This window comes from Adiantum capillus-veneris, chromosome 12 (assembly GCF_014529385.1).
Source record: "Adiantum capillus-veneris isolate H3 chromosome 12, ASM1452938v2, whole genome shotgun sequence".
NCBI lineage: Eukaryota > Viridiplantae > Streptophyta > Polypodiopsida > Polypodiales > Pteridaceae > Adiantum > Adiantum capillus-veneris.
The window spans coordinates 105,682,630-105,688,694 of record NC_140942.1 but is presented as its reverse complement, the minus strand read 5'-3'; the positions used below and the strand labels follow the sequence as shown (position 1 = coordinate 105,688,694).

The 6,065-nt window shown below is 40.4% G+C and overlaps 1 pseudogene; it reads left to right on the top strand.

Annotated features, from left to right (window-relative positions):
* The first annotated feature begins 1,787 nt into the window (after positions 1-1,787).
* LOC147446262 (uncharacterized) lies at positions 1,788-5,582 on the top strand (annotated as a pseudogene).
* The last annotated feature ends 483 nt before the right edge of the window (positions 5,583-6,065 follow it).

The following is a 6,065-nucleotide window of genomic DNA, read 5'->3' as shown; positions in this document are numbered from 1 at the left end:
TAGCTTATTAGCTTTTACTCTACCCTCAAATAGAATTTTGGCCATCTCCCTGAATTGGGGTTCGGATGTTGCCCTGTTGGACAATTCTTTTTCTGGAATCTTGGAGGATTCTACCGACAATGGTAGTAGCTCGTTTGTGTGGAGGATTAGCAACCTCGTCTGATCCCTCTCATTGTGTCATTAACGCTCTGAAATTGATTAAATCCTCCTTCAACTCAGAGACCACCATCTTCTTTTTATGTCACTTAGTACTGACTTCCATGCCACCCAAAGAGCCTTGGTCTGCTCATACAAATCTCTCAATCCTTCTACATTTGCAAGTTCCTTTTCTAATCCGCAGGTTCATTGTACTGAGGGTACACTGCAGGGTAGAATTTGGGTAACTCATCATCTCTCATGGGCAAAGCATACATGAGGACTGTTCGGCCATGTATAGCCTCTATGTAATTCAACACGATATGGTTTTCTTGATGTAACATTTTCCTCAAGACCCGTACCATATGAAATAGACTCTTCAAGTTGGTTTCCTGCTCCCTGATTGTCATATGCATCCTCACTCCTTTGCTCTGCTGGAGGCATTACTTTCTAACAACATGTGAACCCTTTGATTCATTAATGTCCTAGCATCCTGCATATTCACTACTTGTGACTTTATTTGATTCCTATTGCATACATTGATACTATGGCTTATTCCCCATCAACATTTCTAGCTGGATTCCTAAGCTCTGGACATTCATGGTGGTCATGTGCTGGACTTGGGGATTCACCACCAGATCATCTTGTGATAGAATCATATCTGAGATTTGCTCCAGAACCTAAATGGAATTAGGATGTGGAGGGAATGTATTGGATTTCCTCATGATATTTTTCATTTTTCCACTTAGCAATCATTCTCTTGGCCTGCACATATAGCATTTGAAACCGCTCTAGGTCTATGTACACAACATCATCTTTCAAAAAGTCTTTGATTAGGGAAGCTCGAGATCTTTGGAGTGCTTTGTTAAGAGCCAAACTCTATATAGAGTATCTTGAACTTGTGTCTGACTCTGGATCTGTATTTATATCCTTAACCTTATCTTTATGCCCCATTGCATCCTCCTAGTGGGCGGACTCCGTTGTTTCTCCTCTTGAGCTGGCCTTGGTGCCTCTAGTGGTGGTTCAAGTAGTTCAAGTTGGTTTTGACTTGTCCTTGGTTGTGATCTTGGAGCACCTGGTGCATCATCATTATCATCCTTGTCATCACCATCATTTGGCTTTGAACTTGAAGGCCTTGCACCATCCTCATCCTGGTCCTCCTCATCATCCTCCTCCTCTGCAAGATCTTTTGGATTGGCACCAAAGTGCTCTATCATTACTTGATTAGCTAAGGCTTTTGTATACTTCTTAGCCTTATCATCTTTGTGTGTATCTGGATTCGCTTACCTAGTCCCTCAATTGTGAGGGTCTGGTCTGCATAATTATGTATGGCTTGAGCACTCCTTAACCACGGTCAGCCTAAAAGCATGTTGTAAGCACCTTGTCCATCGAGTTCCAAGAAACTATTCTTAAATTTCTCTGACCCACTTTGATCTAAAAATTTTCAACCAAATCACTAGCTTGGACTATCCTCTGATCTACCATGCAAATTTTGAAAGGTGCTTGCTTCATTTCCGTTTTCCCTAGTTTCTGCCTTATGTGCTCCCCCAGTATATTAACACTAGCTCCTCCGTCAAGAATAACCCCCGTTAGAGGCTCCCATTGCTTACAAAATTTGTAATCAATCCTTGATTTCAGATAAGTCTACCGCCATGGCGTCTGACTCTATCTTTTTCCATTTCCTGATGAACTTAGCCATTTCAAGTAAAGTCTTCCTAATGTCGTCCAGTTCCACCGTCAGCTTCTGAATGCACATGCAAATTTGTAGATAGATCTCATCTTGTTCATTTCCTAAGCTTTCATCTGATTAGGATGATTTCCCCTCAGGAAAACTATCCTTGCAGTGACATGTTCTCATCGTCCTTTTCCTTGCCCGAGATGAGAAAGAAGCCATTTATTGAATGGTTTAGAAGGAGAATGATGCTCCCAACCAATTGCCAGCATTGGCTATAGCAACATCTAGAATGCCAGCAATCAAAATGGTGCAGTAACCAACCTAGAACAAGTCTCTAGACAAATTAAAGGGCAAGAGGAAAAGATAAATTCAAACTAGTGGTTTGAAATTTTGGTATATGAAAAAATTCAAAGAAAGGGGAGGAGGTTGTAGATGGTAGGAACCAACCCTATATAAGCAACATAGTCTAAACCTGAACGAGTTACTAGTGGTAATTACTGGGTGGTAAATACACACTATAGTCAATTAGAGCCCAGTCCCAACAACTATAAATACAAGGACATTATTCATTATTGGATATACTTAGATCTTATATTTTTTATCTTTAGGAGCGTAGTTTTGTATCTAGTCATTAGCTATTAAGCTCTTGTGCTTATTGTAAATTCATGTCATCTAAATATATGCTGTTTAAACCATTCCAGTTGTACTTCTTCAGTCTCTAAATCTATATACACAAGTCCAATTGTATATCGTATTTGTATTTGAATTGTCTCTTTGTAGTTTGAATTTGGTTTTTCCTAAGTTTGAAGTCTTGATAATTGAAGTCTGATTAACTGATTTCTAACAAAAGAATAGATGGAAGTAGCTCTTGAATAGCCCCTAGGGGTGCAGATGGGGCAATGCCAGCCATGCAGAGGCCTCTTCCCCTTACCATTTTTGGTGCAGCTTAGTGGTGTTTTCCAGATCTACCCCAATATGTTTTGCTACAGCATGAGCAGTGTCAGTTGATCCTCTTGGGTGCAATTTCCTTCTCAGGGTACCCCTACATAGGCTTTGTGATCATGTAGTGGTAGACTTTTTCATCCAAAATTGAGATCCAGATCAAATCTTGCCAAGAGGAGATGCATGAGATCATGTTCTCAGAGCATGTTAGAGGTCGCATCCATGTGGATGCCTTACTAGTTTCTTGTGTGTAGGATCAAATGGTAGTAGTAATAACAGTTGTGCGTACCTTGGGTCTTTCCATCGAGGGCATGTTACATCTATGCCAAACCTTCTTGGTCACTTGTTTTAGCAAATTTTTATTAGCATGGAGAGCCTCTGTGTGTGTGTGTGTGTGTGTGTGTGTGTGTGTGTGTGTGTGTGTCTCCCTCTCTCTCTCATTCTCAAATGTCCTGTCTCTTTCTACCTCAATGACCTCTTTTCTCCACGGTTGCCTTGTATACGTATGTGGAATTTTAGGTGTTCTCCTATGTCAAATAATCTATTTGGAGTCAAGCCATATCGGAGTCAAGGTGTCCACCGGATTGGAGGCCAGTTCATGTCTTCCTTGCATCTTTTGTTGCTTATTTTGACAGATATAGGGATTCATTTCTAGAGGAAGTCACTTTTTATGCCTCTTCTATTTGGAGTTGGTTTATGTTGACCTTGTAGGTTCTATGGAGACGGACTTACTTGTGATCCAAAGTATTATGCTTCTTACATTTAAAGATAAGTTGAAAACCAATCTAACTCTAAATAATCTATCTTGACAATTGACAATGAAGGTGAATTTACATCCTTTGATTCACTTGTCTTTTCTAAGGGAATTCAAAGGAAAACCTCTCTACCTTAACCACTAAACAAAATAGTGTTTTGGAGAGGAAGAACATGACAGTGATTGAAGGAGATAGCACACACTCTCTTGCATCATGCCTCTCCTCCCTCATTCTGGGATGAAGCTATGGTGACATTCATTTATTTTCTCAACAATTTTCTCACAAAAGTAGTGGATGACATCACTCCAAAGGAGGTATTTATAGGTCGTAACACTCTATCTCTCATCTTCATGTTTTTAGATGCGTTGCTTTTTTAGGTGCCTCCAAAGAAGAGGACTTTGGATAAGAGATGATATTTTGTGGTTATGCCTCTCACTCCAAAGGATTTTGGTTTTGGAGACTTCCTTAAGGGTATTGTTATCTCCGAGGATGCTTGATTTTTTGAGACTAGATTTGTTCTTAACTCTATTGGAGTTTTTTTTATCCCCTAGCACTTGGTGGTGTTGACTTGACCCATCTCCAGAGGTTGAGATTGTTCAGACTCTTCTAGCACCTCCACCCCGTGTCACCATAGCTAGACCTCCTACACCTCTCATTGGTTCCTCTTCACCCTCTACATTCTCACTTATTATCCATTCTTCTTCTACATCTATTTTTTCTACATCCTCTGTGTCGATTGATATTGGCAGTCCTACTCCAGTATTCTCTACCACATTTGAAGCCTATTGTTCCTACTATGTGGGCTCATGCTCTACTTTGAGATTTTTATCTCTTGGATTCCACCTTTTATGAGCAGGTTTCTATGCGTCGTGTGACTCATAGTACACAACAGGTGAATTATGCTTTGATCTCACAGGTTGTTGAGCCACACTTTTTTTTAGAGGAGGCTATGTCTCACTCTCATTAGCAGCCAGGCTTGTATTTAAAAGGTGCATATAAACGTTGCCTGTGGTTAATCAAGGTCTCCTGAGTATCGTTGTCTTGCTTGTTATTTTCTTGGGAACATGCTACCCTTTCACCCAGTAGCCTTGTTTGCTTTTCTATTGAAAGAGCATTCAACTTTATTTCAAGCTCAATACTTTACTTGAGGATCACACAAGGACATCATTTTTCTGTTTTGATTTTGGTTTTAAATAAAATAAAATAATTTTTTGTTTCTTGTTATGCTGCGAGAGAGTGTGTGTGTGTGTGCGCTAGGTGACGAGCTCCATGTGGGCTAGTTATATTTTTACCTCTTGCTGGCAAGGAATAGAAAGTTGTGTGTCAATGTACATGAGGCTCCCCAAATTCCAGATTCAAAAGGTCTTATTAAAGAGATGATAGGGGCAGTGATGTTTTCTTTTAGTGATGTATACCATCATTAGTTGTTCAAAGCTATCTTTATTCAAGCCACAATTTTCTTTGGTGTGCGCTTTACAGCATAAGTAGAGTTATCTGTTAGAATTTCTACGCTTGGTGTTTTATTGCTTGCCATATATGAATGGCATCAAGCTTTATCTGCTCGAGTAAAGTAGAATGTTGAGACAGCAAGTTCAAATTTTTTTCCTTGGCAGGTAAAGCAAAACTACAAGATCAATACGATCGATCCTCTCTTCCGCAATGAAGGGATGGCAGGGCTAGTTCGCGATGATAGAAGGGAAATCTACCAGGGGGTGGGACGTGGGGGTCATGACTATGATTCAACGACAGTGCAGATGCCAGCTCTTCAGACTTCTCAAAAAGGAAGTTCAGGGGTGGACCACCCAGGTTTGATATGAGTTCAAGATGAAGACAGATCAAGAGACTGCTTGGGCAGCTGTTGTAGCTGTAGTAGAAGTTGAAGCAGCAGCTGCAGCTGCTGAAAAGGCGGCCAAAGAGGTGGAAGCTGCCAAAGCTGAAGCAGAAGTAGCTAAACTTGCTGTGGAGTTAGCAGCCTGAGCTGCAAGGAACCCCATAAAATGTATTTTGAGTGCATGTTTTGCAAGATGGACTCTCTAAACTATATCTCTCTTATCTAATTGTTGGTGATCGCTTTATTTTCTTTGGTTGTTAGTTTGTCAAGCACCTGCAGTACAATGTTGTCCAACACAAATGGGCCCAGGTTCTCATTAGACGTGTCACGTCTTCACTAACTTGTGCATATCATAGGTGAGTTGTCCATTACAAGGCCAAAATTATGTGGCCTACTTTCTTAAGCACAGGGGAGAATGACTGGTTGTCATTATGTTGTAGCATGGCATTGCTATGTGCTGTAGATGCCCCCCCCTTTTGGCAAAAAGTGGTATTTATTTGCTGTCAAATATAGATACTCTATTGTAACTACTCATTTAAGCATGAACATTTGAAGCTAAAATTTTGATAAATTGTAGAGTTGCACATCATAGAATAGATGAGTTCTCAAAGTGGTTGTAAGCTCACTGTTTGCCAAGCCTCTCTATCTTATTGCGGTGATAGCGAGAACTATGTACATTAATATCATACCATGGGACGGAGCCGACTCGACTAGTGCATGGAGGTTA